Source organism: Pinus tabuliformis, chromosome Q (genome assembly GCF_031772625.1).
Source record: "Pinus tabuliformis cultivar Carrire ecotype Pingquan chromosome Q, CPIR1, whole genome shotgun sequence".
Lineage (NCBI taxonomy): Eukaryota > Viridiplantae > Streptophyta > Pinopsida > Pinales > Pinaceae > Pinus > Pinus tabuliformis.
Genome location: NC_142296.1, coordinates 595,931,382 through 595,950,868, shown reverse-complemented (window position 1 = coordinate 595,950,868; position 19,487 = coordinate 595,931,382).

Below are 19,487 nucleotides of genomic sequence, written 5' to 3'. Positions count from 1 at the left end.
ATAAGACCTCCATTAAATAGAAATGGAGGAAAACCAGTGTTAATTAAGGATAATTATGCAAATACAAATCTCTATATAAACTTACTAGTCAAAAAAATAAAACGTTAAAAAAACTAAATCTAATTGGCCAATATTCTTGCTGTCGTATCACAAACTGACGCCAATATTCTTTCTCTCGTATCACAAAATGTTGTCCATATGGTTACACTCTTGCTAAGTCATAATGCATACCTTGATTTCCTTTCCTATTCAATCAGAGGTTTTTTAAGCTGGACAACCTCTAATGTGATATTTAACTCCTGCCAAGAGTTTAGTGGACAGAGGTGGAGAGTTGCCTATCGTGAACAAAACTCTCACTAAACTACTTCTATCCATCTCTAGTTTGTCGGAACTCAGCAATATTTGCAAGTGATGGTTAACGCTAAAGAGAAGGCAATTAATTCACTACTTTCCATATTGCACGTCCATTCTTTTCTGATCTGTTTCATGCAGATTGATTCATATTATGACATTCATGTAATTCCATGAGTTATATATTACAATAGTCAATGCAGGAGCAGGGTTGGAATTTGGATTTCTCTTTACCCGTTATACAATTTTTTTTTGACGTTTTGGGTCTTTATGCTTCCCGTCAAGAAACGTTATATTAAAAATTTTGCCCTTCAAGAGTGATGTTCTCATAATAAATTAACCCTTCACTAATAAAGTTTTGATTAAAAAATTACCATTCAATAAATAATTATGTTGAAATCCTTATATCTACATTATGTTGAAGTTGTTATATGTTGAAATCCTTATATCTACATTAATATTTATTTGAACTTTGATTTTGAATATTAATCTATATAGTTAAACTTTTAAATTTTCTTAGCATTTCAACATCTTAATAATATTGTTAAATCTTACATATAATTGTAATCTTAAATTTGAAATATTTTTTTTTTATAGAATTATCAACATTTTATTAGATCCTCATATATATATATATATATATATATATATATATATATATATATATATATATATAACCATTCCATATTTTTTGAACCACTCCTTATTTTCTCTAAAACAAAATATAATTTAGGTTGATTATATTATTTTCTATATACTATTTATAAACAATATATATATATATATATATATATATATATATATATATATATATATATATAATTTTAAATATATAATTTTAATAATAATTATTATTAATAAATATTTTTAAGTTAGAAAAAATCAATTATTACAATTTTTATTAAATTAAAAAAATAACTAAAACAATAAAGTCAATATTAAAAATATATAAAACACTAATATATAAAGTTCAAATCGAAATTCCAACCCTGGTGGAAGTGAATCAATTGTCCTGGAAATTCAAGGGCAACGATACCATTTATGTAGAAGGAGTTCGTGTTCAAATCTTATGGGATGTGCACGATTGGCTGTTTAATCTTGGACTAAGACATGCCTTGTTCATTTTCAAATCCACGATGCCACTCAACTCCCTTAGTTCCAAACACAACATCGACTGCGGCCTGTCTTCGGATTTTTCTTTTTTCATTCATGCATGGAACTTACAATTTCAGATTGTCCAAAACACCGTTTCCGAAGGTGATTTAATCATTGATGTATTTTTATTTGTTTTTTAAATTGATAATTACGCAGAAGGATTGACTTGGTTTTAAAGAATTTCATATTTTTAAATTATGAATAGTCAAGATTTAATAATATCGAAATATTTTTAATTCAATACATGATCTGATCAATAATATAGAAGATATCTAAATAGTTTTTCGGTGTCTAGATTATTTAATAATTTATATTTAATGATAGTTTCGTTTGGCTGATGTATGGGCTCTCTGTTTCCTCTACCTGGATGTCGCATCGACATTGGTATAACTTGCTAGGCGATCCAGTAGGGTTTTAAGGAAAATTTATACTTTGGCAGAGTGATGATGGGAATAGGAAAAAAGATCTCGGGGTTCCGGATATGGAGCTGTTTAAGGGCAATGCAGTGTCAGGGTTTGAGTTTGAGTGCCCATGTGAGCCTGTGGATCTGGAAAGGATTTTGGGGATTGCAGACATCAACACACTTACTGAGAAGGGCTGTGGGGTTAAGAAGCTGGGGCATGGATTGTACTATTCTAATGAGATTGACTGCGTTGGGCTGTGGGTATTGCCTGCTTTTGTGAATCATTCTTGTAGTCCTAATGCGGGGCGGTTACATGTTGGGGATAATGTGTTTATCCATGCTGCGAGGGACCTCAAGGCAGGGGAAGAGGTAACCTTCGCTTGTTTTGATGTGCTGCTTCCAATGGGAACGAGGAGGGAACTCTGCAAGACATGGTCATTCGTGTGTCGGTGCCACCGGTGTCAATTGGAGCGGTCTCTAGAGGGGGATTTGAGGGGCATTGAGGACGACTTTGGGAGGATTTATAAGAAGGGCGGAGAGATGGAGATGACTAAATTAGCTCTGAAGCTGGAGCAAAAGCTTACACAGTTACAGGGGAGAGTTAAGGCCAAGGATAGGTAGCTGATTCGTGCTTCGTTCGCCAAGGCTTATTGGCCCATGTTTAGGTCTCCTGTGCTTCTGAAAAAATGGGGCAGGCAGATGCCTTGCATTGAGGGTGTTATTGATGCTGTTACTTGTGCATTGCCTGGGGATGAGACTGCCCTCTGTGCTGCTGCAACTATAGTGGATAAGTTGAAGGTGAGCAAGGGATTGACCCCATACAGAAAGGCCATGGATCGGGCTCTGCGGATATGTAAAGGACTGTACGGGAAACAAATGAAGAACAATGTGATGAAGGATTTGATAGATGCCCATGTCTATAACAGAGATATTATTGCTCCCAAGTCTTGCATATTTTAGCCTTTCTCGCTGGCTCGTATACATTTTCTTTTGAAATCTAGATTAGCCCAGTAACTTCATTCAAAATTTGTTACTATTCTTTTGTTCCTAGTCCAATCAGAGCTTTAACCTCTTTCGATTACCCAATTCAAAATTCTTATTTGTACAGAGGAACATCTCTTACCGTTTCTTATTCTTTTGTATATCACAATCCTTGATAGGACAACTAATTTGACCACTTTTGCTTCCCAATACAAAACTTGAAATACGAAGCACCTCATCTCCCTTTTCAAGCCCAATCCCTTTATCACATTTTAGTTGTTCTTTGAAAGCTGTGAGGGGAAAAAGAACACAGGAGAATTTCCCCAAACTATAAAGGTAATTTAAAGTTTCACAGATTCTGATTTTGATCTTGAGCTTCTGAAGCGTGGGGCTGAAACTCAACTCTGTCCTTGTTGGGCACCTACATTCACTATAGCTTGGAGTTTTATACCGTAGGTTGAAGGCATTTCATAGGTTGATGTTTCACTCGGAGGCATGGTATGGAGGTTTCAACATATGTTGAGATTAAAGAGTATCTGCATAGCAGGGGGTTTGTGACAGCAGGCATACTTTGTCCATTATTTTGACGGGCATATCAATGTTTTCTTTATCCCTTCTGAAGCAAAGTATGGGGTCAAAGACATTGTATCAAATCCATTTGATTGTATATCACAATATAATATTCTTTTAATTTTAAATAAAGGTGCTCCTTGTAGATTCATTCCATTTAATGGGGAATTATTTGTCTTCAACTGATGCAAAAACATGGTATGTGAGATCTATACTGCATTTAATAATAAACGTGGTTTATATTTGCATGTTATAAAATATGTTTAAGATTCTCTTCTCTGTCGGATAACTGGTTTTAGGATTTCAGATCAGTTTTTCTAAAATTTTATCATTAATGATAATCTGATAGAGAAATGTTTAGACTCTTGAGTGAGATTTCAGATGATCTATCATAGGATGCAGAATATTGGTTGGACTTGGGAAGACTTGAAACATGGGAGGGCTAGAGAGAAAACTGCAGCTGATCGTAGAGCTTAGCCCTAACAAGAAGCTGCTTACACTGGTTGGAGATGATAAAGAATCAAGAATAAAAACTTTTTCTGTCATAACATTTAAATGAAGGATATCTTCAACTTAACGGAATCAGTGTGTCTGAGATTTAAACTGCATAATGCATTTAATAAGAATGATTTATTTTTGCATGTCAAATACAATCAGTAATCTATTGTCTGTCAAATGACTGGGTTTAGAATTTCAGATCAGTTTTCCTAAAAATTTATCAGTAGACCCACAGTGTTTGAAGTATCACTAACCTGAACTTTGAAGCACAATTTGTAATTTCCTCGCAGTTTCCTTGGAGGCTGGAGCCAATCTTGAGCTGGGCGACAGCAATGCGTTGAGAGAGAGTGTGCAGTTGAACTGTGAATCATGAACTCAATTGTAAAAAGAAAACAAGCCCACGGGCCACATTCGTTGGGTAAAATACAGGGAGACCATGCAGTGGCAATGGGCATGCACAGATCTCCGAAATCATCCAGGGAAAAATCTTCGGCTAAAAGGGAATTGCCCATTCTCTACAAAAAAAAAACTAAATCTCTGACTGAGAAAAAATGGCTATTGCCATTGGCTGCTCCCACATGCTAATTTCGTTCCTCCCACTGTCCCACATGCTAATTTGACAGCCTCCGCCCTCTTGAAATTTCCACAATTGCCAAGAGTTTCACGCAAAAGGAAGGAAACAGTGACGGCCCTGCAGGCTGTGAGATAACAGAAACTATACCATTACCTAGGACGTGAGGTGACGTGAGGATGATAAGAAATAGCCATATTATAAGGAAACAGAGTAACCTAGGTATAAGAACGTTTTGGAAAAAATTCGAAACGTCAAAAAAACGTTTTTAACTATTCTAGGCACGTTAGTGAAAACGGGCATGGACAAATTCCAGCCGTCAAATACGTTTAAAAAGGCTTATGACGGGCAAAATGCCCGTCAAATTCCAACCCTGTGCAGGAGCCTACACTATACCGATTTCCCATTGAGCCAAGGGGATTTGGATCCATTTTTTACAAATATGATGAGCTATGTGATGTAGCTCAAAGATAACTAATTACCCGAGCATGTAGAGTTGGTTAAATTTAGAGAGTTAGTTAACTGAGTCAAGTGTGAGTGAGTTTTAGTTAAGTTTTATTTTGGATAAAGTCAAACTTAGTGTGTGGTTTCATGCCAAAGTTATTTGCAGTGATTAGCTAGCCAAAAAAATTTAAATACCCCTCACCTGGTTCATTATAATCATCAAGTTTTTGTGTGAACAATAAAAGAGAAGTTACAACTTGTATTATTGTATATGTGAATTTTATGTATTTCCCCTACTTTTCCAACAAATTAATATCATAATCGAAGAAAGATTACAAAATCCATTCAGCCACCAAACCTATTAAACAAACAGGGAAAGACATTGGCAGAACCATCGAAAATTTTAGGCACCTTTCACAGCGTGACAAGTAAAAAAAATGCGCTAATCCGAATAACTTAAAAAATGTTGCCTATCGCGGTTCCTCTTTGTTAAAAAAACGACGAGTTTAAAAACCATCCCCGCTACACCCTATCTAAACGTTCGATGGTGGTGTTTCAAAAATAAACGCAAGAAGGTATTTCATAAAAGGCTTTATACGTTTTTCATTTCAAAGTTTTAATAGTCACGTGGGTCCTTTCAGAAAAGTTGAGCTTTAAAAAGGAACATGACATCTATTTTTAAGTAGTTTAGCTTTATAAAAATAAAATTGTAAAGTCTTTTTATAAGACATGTATTTTGTTTTTTTTCTTCGGAAAATGATACATTATAAAATTATTGAAGTAGTTGGATTGTTTGAAGAGTTTTTATACCATTGTTATTGGAAAGGATGTTATAAATTAAAGTATTTTCCATTTGTATTCTCTTTACAATCTACATATTAGGTTTCATTCACTGATCAGAAATGCATCCTACTTGTAGTTTGAAAGAGTCACTCCCAAAATAGGTTTTGGTTAATATTTGTTTTATACTTGATATAATATGTTTACAAAGAATACCTCTCATAATACTTTGACCATAGTCTTAAACAACCAACAAATATAGTGGCTCTTGTATTTGAGAAAACACAATTATCTATCAATGCTCCAACTTGACTGTAATATCCATTTTTCACTTGCATCGTAGCTAGGGTTTAATGTGTTGCCATTTGATAGAAATGCCAAATACACCACTAGAAATTTCTACATTTGATTGTGTTGTGTAACTAATTTGTGTCTTCTATTGTGGACTTTTGCGGTGGGGAGTATTGAACATCCAATGGCATCAACAATTTGGCTAATAATTCACCATTAAATATTTTGTTCTCCTGTGGTCAAAATTTAGATTTTAGTAGATAGAAGAGGAGAAAGTGCTCATTAATCAATTCTGACAGTAGAGTTGTTGACTACCTCATACCCTTAGTAATTTGAATTTCATTAGAAAAACGACTCACTCTATTTTCATCTTATCATAGTTTGAAGTCAATAGGAAAATAGATAGAATGGTTTTGACCCCGTCAGTACTGCGAAGCTCTAAGGGTCTATTTGGCATTTAAGAAAATTAAGTTTATCTTAGAAATTTGAATCATCCCAAAAAGGGAAATGATATCGTCTAGGCTCTCTATCTGCATTAACTTATGTAAGGAGATTGGACTTCCAAAAGCTTGGCATCATACACTTTCACGTGCACAAATTTAAAAATTTATCTTCGGCAGTCTTGTACTTTTGTAGGGTTACAAATGTACAAAGAGGGTTGTAAAGAGTCTTGTTTTAGTATAACTTAAACTATCGATGTCATTACTTAGGTTCTAATATATTGTAAACATTCATAATGGTTAGCATCATGACCCGACTATGAAACACAAAAATACCTCATGCTATAGGTGAGATATTGTTGGATGGGCTCCATAATTAGGACTCCTTTCCTTTTAGGACTTGAAATCTTTCCATGCATAAAACTAAGAAACCAAGGATGGAGTAAAATTTAAAATGTTGTGCATGTACAACGACTTATATTTATGGATTGGTGTGATTTTAAAAAATATGAGATCATGACATTGACATCCAGATTCTCACAACTTGTTCATGTGAATACCTATATTAAAACACCAACACCATTGGTTCCATGTGGTTTGTTGGCATACCCTATTTTATTTGGCAATTACAGAATCTACTTTGAGCTTGGAATTGCCATGTTTTCATATTTTCTTTCAAAATGACTGCACACAGATTTACCAAAATATACAACTTCCTTTGTGCCTATTTAGAGAGCTCTGTTGAGTTGTTGGGTCACCAGTCTAAGACTCTGGATTTGTGACATTTTTCCAAAAGTCTTTACTTCCTCAAGAAGGTATGGACATTGTGTAGTGTTGTTGGGGAATTTTGACTGTTGACAGCTTGATTGTTGTTGGGTGATCTATTCCTACAAATGCTTTGAAGGGACAACACCTCTTCCAGGAAACATCCATCTGATATTGTGTTCAATTTTAACTTTGACAGAAAGGATGACCTATCAGTTTCTACATCTTCCTGTCTCGACTTAGGCAAAATTGTTGCACTTGGAGTGGAAAGATTTTTGCGACATTCCAAGTGAAGATTACTTGCCTTGGTGACGTGACAGAGATAAATAAGTCAAGAATATGCCATTTCTCTTTGAAATAATAAGGCAAGGCAACACTTGTACTGGCCATATTTTTTTGTGATATTCCAAGCTAAGACTATCTTGAACCTGCCTCTGTCACCTCACATAAACAAATAAGACAAGAAGACAGAAGTCCAACTTCCAAGTTTGCATCTTAAATAGTAGAAAGTAAATGGTTCATAAACATAAGTATACAATCAAATACGTATTTATCTATGTATATATTCAGCTTGTATATGTTTAGTTTGAACATTTGAAGTTGTATATTTTTTGGTTCCAACATTTTTCCTATACTTCCTTGAGAAGAAGGGATGGGAAGTGTATCATGCTGTTGTTGGGGAATTTTGACTGTTGACATATTGATTGTTGTTGGGTGATTTATTCCTGCAAATTCCTTTCAAGGTGCAACACCCCTTCCAGGAAATCTCTGACAATATGTTAAATTTTGACTTTAACCGAAAGCATGAACTCTCAGTTTGTACATCTTTCAATCGACCTAGAGGAAAGATTGTTGCATATTGTTTTTATTTTATTTCTTGTTGTTACCAATTTCAAGCATAGTGAATCTTGGACTTTAAACAAAATATCTAACTTTACTTTCAATCTTGGATTTTGAACACAATATTTAACCTTAAGCTAGGATGTTGAGGTTGGTTTTTGCAATAACTTCAATAGTCTTATTTCAAGACAAGTAAAAGGAAGAAAATTTAGTGCAAGGAGTCATGGCCAAATTCTTTTTTTTCATGTATATCATTTCAAGGAAAAATTGATTTTCAGGGTTAAGTTGGATTTATCCAAACTGTATGTGTGATTCTTGGAATCTGATATATTTTGATATTTGTACTTTTATTGCAGTTGTTGTTGCATGGGCAGTAGGGGAGCCTTTGAATATTAAATAAGTGGAGGTGGCTCCCCCACAAGAAATGGAAGTCAGAATCAAAATTTATTATACTTGTGTCATACACTGACAGAGGGGTTATGATAAATGATGGAAAACAAGTTTCTCAAAAGATGGGATTACGTGATACCTCAGATTGATTTGGAATAAATTTCTAATAACAAGACAAAAGTGGATTTTCCTTGAATCTATAATCTTGTATGCATGATTTGAATCCACACTTAGTAGGTTGTCTATCTAGTGCATCATGCATGTATCTTGCGATTCCACCCACCCCTTTTCCAAAGGAGAATGTTAATATGACTCCTATGTCTTTAAAATTTTGTGGCAAGACATTACATAACTGTAACAACACAATGATCAAAAGATTATGCCAGGGAATTTTGCAATAGCTATAACTAAACTTTGGAGCAATGGTACAAAACTTAAAAAGTCAAAAACCAATTATTGTTAACTTGATCCTAGTCTCTACCGGGATCAGAGACAACTTTGTCAATTCCTTTTTTGTTTTGTTTTTCAAATGGTGTATATTGATCATTTTTGAAATGCGAGCCAACCATCTAAATTGATGCGCCTTGATAAAAATTTTATGTAGCCCCACAAAATTCCATACGAGAGGATGCCTAGAACAAGGCACTCCACAAAATTCTAAAAGAGAAGAAGAAGTCAAGAACAGGATGTGTCTTCGGGAGTGTGCTCAATTTCAACAAGCATATGTTAAGGAAAATAAGCATATGCATTCATCGGCACCTAAGAAATTTTTCCAGCATTGGTGTCAAAAGAATTATTAAGGCCATAAAAATACTTCGAAGCTTTCAATAACCACTACCTAAATGGTAGTCAATACGCTAAAATATTTGTGTACACAATTGATTCAAAATCTCGACCTTCATTTCATAGATCCATTGGGAAAATCAAAGAAAATCATTCAAGACAAGCATCACAAGCTACCATTACCTACATACTCTTGTTATAAGCAATAAGATTATTTTGGAATGCTAAGCAACACATATTATTCTCTTATTAAACAAGAATGTGCTTAGCATTTGAGAGAACCCTACAAAGACTACTTGCCAAAAAAGGTTGACTAATTATTGAGGTTTTATAAGGATTTTATAAATCTTGTGGTCAATTTTACAAGATTTCTTATGTTAGTCTCTTCTTGAAATCTGATATATTTTGATATTTGTACTTTTATTTTAGTTGTTTTTGCATGGGCAGTAGGGGAAACATATAATCACACTCCAAATTCTTCAATAGTTTTGTCAACCACATGAAAAGGCAAAATACAATTTGGGAGATAATAAATAGGAGGGTGCAAAGGTCAACAAATTTTCAAAAATAACTGGGGTTGGGAAGTCATACTTTCAATCTCTTTTCAAGGAACCTGGAAGTTATGAAATTTTCTTTTTTCTTACCAAGTTTTGACTTAGAAGAGGATAATGAGATGTTAATGGAAGAAGTATTGAAGGAGGAATCTCACTAAGTTCTAGCAGCTTTTCAAAAAGATAAAATCCTTGGGCCTGATGGATGGATGGTAGAGTTATTTATAGGCTTCTATGAGTTGGTTGAAGAAGATCCTTTAACTGTAACAAAGGAGATTTAAAACGTAGGATAAGTGTTGAACTCCCTTGCCTCAAACTCAATTGTGTGTTGATTTAAAAGAAATAGTGGCCAGATGGATGGTAGAGTTATTTATGGGATTCTATGAGTTAGTTGAAGAAGATATTTTAAGAGTAAGAGAGGAGATTAAAATTTTAGATCAGGTATCAAGATCCCTAAATTCAACCTTCATTATGCCCTAGTTCCAAAGAAATATAGGCCAAGATCCTTTTCAGAATTTAGCCTCATCTCTTGGTGCAACTACTTGAACATTTTTTTTTCAAATATTCTAGCCTCCAAAATTAAAAAGAATTATCACAGATGCCATTTCTCAAGAGCAGTTTATCTTTCTTGGAGATGGGAAACTTTATGAAGCAATTGGTGTTTCCCAAGAAGGGATTCACACAATAAAATATAAAAAGTGCAAGGCAATATTTTTAAAACATGACCTCTTCAAGGACTATGATCAAGTCAGCTGGCTTTATTTAATACCCATTTGGGTTCATATTGGTTTTAGTTATTGAATAGTTCATTGGATTATGGGATGTGTCATGCCGATTTCTTTTGCTCTTTCAAGCAATCATTCATCATCTTCCTTTTTTAGTCATTTTTTGTCTCTACTCTTTCTCTTGGTAGTTGAGGGATTAAGTAGATCTATAAGAGAATCCAAGAGATCAAATGGTTTAAGCGAAACTAAAATAGGGACCTCTTTTACTGTGAATCATATTTTATTTTTGAACAACGTCATGCTGTTTATAAATGGATTTGTTTGCAAAGCAAGTAAACTGAGAGAAATTTTGGACAGTTGTTGTTTGGGTTCAGAGATGGAAATAAGCTTCCAAATAAACCATTTGTGTTAATGGTTTTAATGAAGAAGAAGAACATAGGGGCATTCTCTATTTCCATATATGTTACTTATTTTCAATGTTTTGTCAAATAAATGGGTTTAAAACTTGAAGCCCAATGACTACAAGAAAAAATATTGAGGATGGTTATTAGAAAAGTTGGAAGCTTAAATTTCACATTGGAGTAACAAATAACAATCACTTGGAGAACAATCGACATTGGTCAAATAAATATTAAATTCATCCCAGTATTTTGGCATTCACTAGCATTTATTCCAAAAGAAGTGTCAAAACACTCTTAGAGGCTCCCAAGAGATTATGCTTTAACTTTTTATGAGTTGGGAAAAGTAAAAATGAGAAAAATCCCTTCGTTAAATGGAAAATTAGTGTTGCCAAAAGAAAAAGGAGGTTGGGTCCTGAAGGGTATTCATCACTTTGGGATATTCCCTATCTGCTAGAAATCGGTGGAAGCGTTGTACAAAAGGAGTCCTTTAGAGGGATTTATTAGACCTGAAATATATGTCTCTTGGAAACATTATACCCTAGAATAATTTATAAGATATAGTGAGTACTTCAGGGTTTTATAAGGAGAGGGTGACCTACGGAATGAGCGAGTTGTTGATAAAAGTTATGATGAAATTGGATTGAAAAAATGCAGTGAAAAAACCGAGAACTTCATTGCCACCAAAAGGCTCTAATTAATAAGTGTGGCTTAAAGGAAATTCTAGAATATACATAGGAAATAAAACAAATGTTTGAGTATGAAATTAACTTTATAATCACTGTAAAATATGCCTAATATAAGGATATCAAAACACTGTATACAAAATAACTAAAAGAGATTGAGGCACGCTAAGTTTGATTGCCATATAATTGCATATTCCTTGAGGCGGGAATGTTCAAGTTTGGAATGAGACAATCAATTGAATCAATTGGTACCATTTCTAAATGGCATGAGGAAGAGTTGCTCTACATATCTGCGAGTAGTTTATTCCTAGTGTCCTCTTGCTAAATACATAGGGCTCCACATTCATCTTAGAGTTGTTGAATTTCCTGCTGGTGTTGTAGTAAAATCTCTAGGGAAGTATCTACTTTATATTAACTTTACCTTATTCAATATATTTATACCATAAATTATATAACATGCACATTAATTCATGATCTTTTAGGCGAAGTTAAGCACCCCACCCAACGTTGCACCCCAATGTTCACTAAAGGCATTAAAATTCTTTGATCCAGGTGGCTACAGCCACAACTAGAAGTCCCAGAGGACTCAGGAAGGGTCAAAAATCAAAGTATTTGGATTATGCTCAAACTAAGTTCATGTTAAAGCACACTTCGTCATGATTGCGGTGGTGTGAACGGTTCGTCAATCCGAGTCCAGATGAGGAAGATAGAGGCAGTCAAAGTTTTGGTTGAGTTTTGTTGACTCGACAGGTTAATGGAGACACAATTTGGACTTTTTTCCGGCAGACAAAATTTGGCCAAATTTGGCCAGATTCCGAGCGAAATTTTTGCCTCATTAAAATGACTCCTTCGGCCAAATTTCAAAATTTTCAAAATTGCCTTATTATATTAAAAATGAAAAAAAATATTAAAAAATGGGAGGTGGTGGGCCGCCACCCCCACCACCCCATGCCTCTCCATAACACTATACACCAAATGTTGAAGGTGAGGTCGGCGAGGATTGAACCCACCGACCCCACGTGGGTCGGCCCCATATGAACCATGTAATATAATGGCCCCAAATATTAATGCGCCCATATCTACCCCTCTTAACACGCAACAACACTAAAAACATTAATGCATAATTCCAACAGCGCCCCAAATTAATACGAAGGTGCCCAAATAAAAAAAAAAATACGCGAATTTTTGGGGAGGTAGGATTTGATCCCCCAACCTCCCCATAACCAATTGCTTTTTTTACCAACGGGCCAGTGGGGCTTCATTGTAATGTCCGCCCGGGAAAATGTATATTAACCTCATTTGCACAGTGCGCCAAGGAGCATGGAGGACCTAGGAGCGGGCATGGAAATCGAGACGAATTTTTTTTAATTGATTTATTTTCAGGTGGAACCATGACTGAGCGAAATTTCCAGGAGGGTGAAATTTTTGCAGTGGCCAAATTGGAAAAACTTTATGTCGATCTTAGACCTCTCAGCGACATGAACCCGATGGTGCAGTCAGTTTCCTAATCTGAAAAGAAGATTACCAGAGGACCCAGAGGAGGGAATCTTTGAGGAATCTAAAAGATTCCTTGAGCCCCAGATTTCCACTTTCTCAGAATTCAGAAATTTGATAGTCGATTTTGCACTATTCGATGCCACAAATTTGATGGTGTGTTCAGATTTTCCATTTTCTCATTCTATTTTTCGGCCACTTTTCCAACTGGAGTGCAGGTGTCAACATTTATGAGCGAGTAGTCATTTCCATGTGATTCAATGCCGTGTGATTGATGGTCCGAACAGCTTCAATAGTTTGACATACACTTCTTCAGATGGCCCCAGGATGTGAGGTATATGCAGTGTGTTCATGTACTTCTTTTGCTATGCATTGTGTTGCACGGATCCCTGTTTGATGTTTGATGTGGGATCTTGTTTCTTACTTGTTTTCATGATTCCTGCTTAATGTGACACGGAATCATCTATGTGATGTACTTGTTGTCATGATTCATCATGTTTTGTTTGGGATCCCTTTGTCGCCATGTATGTTTGCATTGAGATCTCTTTATGCCATGTTGGCGGGATGCTCATCATGCATGAGTTTTGTGTCATACTGATAGGAGTCTTTTGACTGAGAGTCCCTGTAGTGGAACATCTCTTTGATTCACTCCTACGTGAGGGCAATTTCCTTGTATGATAGAGACATCACCTCTTATGTACATCGTCACTATTGACAGCAATTAATGCAGAAGCCTACACCATCTTGACACCAGGACCTGGAGACGTAGTCCCTCCTCGACGAACTCCGTTATCAACGACTTATGATTTCATGTGTTGATGATTTACATGTTCCTCTTCTTAATAGAATGTGGATGTATTCACTTATGTTCTTTTAAAAATGCAATTTAACACATCATGAAAGTAAAAGGTCTTGGAAGGGTCCTTCGTCACACCCAGACCTGGATCAAGTGGTATCAGAGCGGTCTTTGCGTGGATGTGAATTGCAAGCATGAACAATGGAATGTGCAGCAACAGAGGATTTCATGCAATGTACGAGACCATGCTCAAAATTTCCAAAAGGGCGGAAATAATGTATGAAACTCTACAGAAAGAGACAGAGGAAAAGGAGCGATTGCAGCTTCAGTTGCGAGCCACGGAAGAGGCCCTGGAAGAACTGAAGCACAACAAACATAATCTTCAAACAGAGAACGCTGAATTGAAGATGCGTCTACATGAAGAGAAAGAGGAGAAACAAAGTTTGCTATGATAGCTGTAAGCAAAGGACGAGGCCTTGGAAAAGCTGCAGTGTGACCCATGTGAGGTAAAATGTAATTCTCTGAATTCATGTATGAATCCTCATGATCATTTCATTGTTTTTGAAAATCATACCATAGGAATTGGCTCCAAACTGTTGAAGAGAATGGGGTATGAAGGAAAAGGCTTGGGCATTAATGGCCAAGGCATTGTCAATCCCATCAAAGTAGAAGAATTACCCTGTCAGGCAGGACTTGGGTATGTTAGAAAGGAAGTTGGGGAATGTGCCGAGATAGCTAACGAACCACCAACAACAGATGATGAGAAGCCCTCATCAATTCTTTCCAAATTGACAGAAGAGGTCAAAGATGTTGATTTCCTTTTGGTTCCGTGGTCACAAATATGATTTATGTTGGATATGTGGAGATCCCAATTACAGGGACAAACATGAGGCTCCTTACAAGGACGAGGCATGAGGAGGAAAAAGAACTTGGTGTTAATAGCCAAGACATAACTAAACCATTGGAGGTTGTGTAGAGACCTCAATTTGCAGGCTCGAGATACACCAAAGGAGACTACTCGAAGGTGTCAGGTTCTTCCGAGACATCATCGAAATCGTCGAGGAAAGAGAATGATGGGAAAACATACCCATCATCCCATGGCAGTGCCCATTACAGGGAAAGAGCTGAGGCAAGCTCTCATCGCCATACTTACACCAGAGATGACAAGGAAAGGTATAACCACTCTCGACATTCGAATGTTCATTTCGATTATAATCATGTTGTTAGAGATGAACGTGAACCATGGAATCCAAAAACATGTACCTTTTGTGGATTACATAACCATACATTTTTGAAGTGTTGGAAAAGAATGGCAACACACAAAAGGATGAGGCGTGCAAGACCCTCTCAACAACAGGTTAAACAGATTTGGACAAAGAAGATGTATTGCAGTCATTGCGGCAGAAGTGGCCATCAAAGAGCCACTTGTTGGAGGCTCCATCTAGAGCAGCGCCTTAAAGGCAAAATATCGATGCATGAACCAAGTGAAACAATTGTTTGACAAGCAAAAACATCACAGGGGGATGACCCATTCACAACGATAAGTGAAAAATGGTTTCGAGATATGTTAGCTTGTCATGGTCGTGCTTTTGTAAATCATTTGCTGCATTTAAAAATGTAAAAGTGATGATGTGTTTTCCATCACTTGTTCAACAACAATAATGTCTGGTCTTATTTATGTTGCATGATAAACTGTGAAAGTGATGTCGTGTCAAAGAAACGATAGTGTTTGGCCTTATCTTTGTAAATCATGTGTTATAGTGATGAAGTGTTTTTCTTCGCTTGTTGAAGCAGTGATGATATTTTGGCCTTGTTTTTGTAGCTGGGGTATTATGTCCCTTTTGATGTTAACTTGACCACCGAGTATGTGCTATAAACTCATGGCAAGTGTGGGATGCTTGGGTCATTAGTTGGTCATGAAAGTCAAGCATGTAATTTTCAAAACAATGTACTATAGGTTGCAGGGGCCGGCTCATTGCTTAAGGCTCCGAAGAACAAAGTTCAAGGAGATGGAAGCGAGGCTTTTCAGGATGCTTAAGATGCAGACAAGGTACATAAAAGTTGTAGATTGTTTTTCATGATTTTGGAGGACAAAAAGCTCCTCAGTGGGGAGGATTGATCTAGGTGGCTCTAGACTTAGGAAGAAGTCCTGGAGGACTCAGGAAGGGTCAAAAATCAAAGTGTCTGGATTATGCTTCGACTAGGTTCATGTTAAAGATCTCGTCGTCGTGATCGCGATGGTGTGAACAGTTCTTCAATCCGAGTCCGGATGAGGAAGATAGAGGCAGTCAAAGTTTTGGTTGACTTTTGCTGACTAGGCAGGTTAATGGAGACACAATTTGGACTTTTTCTAGGGGATAGAATTTGACCAACTCTGGCCAGATTCAGGGCCAAATTTTTGCCTTGTTAAAATGACTCCTTCGGCAAATTTCAAAATTTTCAAAATTGCCTTATTATATTAAAAATTAAGAAAAATATAAAAAAGGGGAGGTGATGGGCCACCAACCCCACAATCCCACTTCCCTCCATAACACTATACACCAAACGTTGAAGGTGAGGTCGGCAAGGATTGAACCCACCTGGCCCATGTGGGCCAACCCCCACCGGGCGGCCCCATATGAACCATATAATATAACATCCCCAAATATTAATGCGCCCATATCTACCCCTCTTAACACACAAAGACACCAAAAAATCTAATGCACCGTTCCAACAACACCCCAAATTAATACAAAGGCGCCCAAATAAAAAAAAAATACGCGAATTTTTAGGGAGGTAGGATTTGATCCCCCGACCTACCCATAACTAATTGCTTTTTTTATCAACAGGCCAGTGGAGCTTCATTGTAATGTACACCCGGTGAAATCTCTATTAACCTCATTTGCACAGTGCGCTGAGGAGCATGGAGGAACTAGGAGCGGCACAAAAATCGAGACGAATATTTTTTAATTAATTTATTTGCAGGTGGAACCATGACTAAGCGAAATTTCCAGGGGAGTGAAATTTTCGCAGTGTCCAAATTGGACAAACTTTATGTCGATCTTACACCTCTCAGCGGCACGAACCCAATGGCACAGTCAGTTTCCTGATCTGAGTAGTAGATTTACAGAGGACCTGGAGGAGGGAATCTTTGAGGAATCTAGGGGGAATCTAAAAGATTCCTTGAGCCCCAAATTTCCACTTTCTCATAATTCAGAAATTTGACAGTTGATTTTGCACTATTCGACGCCACAAATCTGATGATGTGTTCAGATTTTCCATTTTCTCATTCTATTTTTTAGGCACTTTTCTAAGTGGAGTGCAGGTGTCAGCATTCATGAGCGAGCAGTCATTTCCATGCAATTTGATGGTGTGAGATCGATGGTCTGAATAGCTTCAGCAGTTTAAAATCCGCTTCTTCAGATGGCCCCAGGATGTGAGGTATATGCAGTGTGTCCATGTACTTATTTTGCTATGAATTGTGCTACACAGATCCCTGTTTGATGTTTGATGTGAGATCTTGTTTCTTGCGTGTTTTCATGATTCCTGCTTAATGTGATGAGTAATCATCTATGTGATGTACTTGTTGTCATGATTCGTCATGTTTTGTTCGAGATCCCTTTGTCGTCATGTTGATGGGATACTCATGTGTCGCCATGTATGTTTGCATTGAGATCCCTTTATGCCATGTTGGCGGGATTGTTAGGTCCCTATAATACTAGTGATTACCCCATTACTATTGTAGTTTTATCCCTTATTAATATTGTTGTGCCCCTATTATCCCCATATTGTTATTACTGTGACCCATAGAATCCCTCTATTGTTATTTTTGGGGCTTTATATTATTATTGTTAGGTCGGCTGGGTTATATTGTGACTCCTTAGACTCCTATATATAGAAAGGAGGTTTTTTCATTTGAATCATTGAGGAATTGTTCATTTATGTAATGTAAAGGAGGTTTCCCCCTCGAAGAGGCTGAATTCCAAGGCGTTGATATATCTTTTCTATCTTTTTGTGAGTTGGTTTCATATCATTTGGTATCAGAGCTTTGGATTCTAAGGTTTCGCCGCTCCAAATAGGTGATCGTGGCATTTTCACTATAACTTTTTTTCTGTGACGTTTCAAAAGCTAAAAAAAAAACCATTTGAGAAGAAATCACACTGAACCTAGGGTCTGAATTTCAGAGCTTTTCGCGCTATATTTGCATAGATATGATCTAAGGAAGTTGGTCTTTTTGCTGATTCCTGAATTACATTCCAAACAGGTGACCTGGGGAAAACCGTCATAAGTTTCTCTCTGAGCATCGGATTGAAATTTCGTAAGAAGGTACAGAAAGAGGACGGACTGTAGTTCCTTATATATATTTTTAGAGAAAAGGTTGAAAGAGTGACTCGTGGAACGTCGTACAAGTTCGATCTACTGAATTAGTCTATAATCAGGTCACTGTGGGAGATTTGGCATAACTCTTCCTTGGAGAATCCAATTTGGATCAGACTAGTGGCATTGGAAAGAGGACACAAATGACTACTATAGATCGCAATTTCAGAATTGGATGATCCAAAATTATAGAGATACATCAGAGGCAATATCGAGTTTTTACAAAGTGAAAAAAGGTGTGTACTTTTTTTTAAATTTTTTCTTAAGCTTGGTTCGAAAAATTATTTTGAAGAATTCAAAGGGCATAGTAGAGCATTATTATCGGTAATTGATGCCTCGAGGAAAGAAAATGCAAATACCGAGTAAGCAACCTGAAAGCGCTAGTATGACTCATGAAGAAGAGGAAGAAATGCTACATGATATATCAAAATTACAAGACCAAATGCAACAAATGTCACTCTCACAAAAGCTAACAGAAGCTAAGATAAATGGCATGGAATCTAAGATAAATGGCATGGAATCTAAGATAAAGGGCGTGGAAGCTAAGATGAATGCCATGGAAGCTAAGATGGACGATTTGAATATAGATTTGAAGACAGGCATGGAAGATTTGAAGACAAATTTGAAGACAGATTTGACAAAGTTTCTACAAGAAATGCTTACTAATGGTGAAAGGGTAGTAAAGGAAACTCATGATGAGAACAAAAGAAATGTTAATCATGATTTCATAGACTCTAATGTTGGACCGAAGACCCACCATATTCCAAAAATCGATATGAGAAAGTTTGATGGAAAGAATCCAACATGGATATTACAAATGGAGCAATTTTTCGATCTCAATAATGTGCAAAACACACAAAAGGTACGTATTGCAACTTTATATTTGGAACCAAATCAGTTTGTATGGTATCAATGGCTTTGCTCTCGTAAACAAATTATCACCTGGGCAATTTTTATGGAAGAATTGACAGCACATTATGAGGATACAAAAAGAAACACTTTTTTTAGCCAAATGATAAGTCTCAAACAAAAGGGTTCAATAATGGAGCACATTGAGGAGTTCCAAAAATTGAACATAAGGGCAAAAAATATTCCAGAGGAGCATAGGATTGATGTGTTCATAGGGACTTTAAAGGATAATATCCAACATGATGTTCACCTTTGGGAACCTGATTCATTAGAGAAGGCATTCAGGTTAGCAAGAAAAATGGAAAGAAAA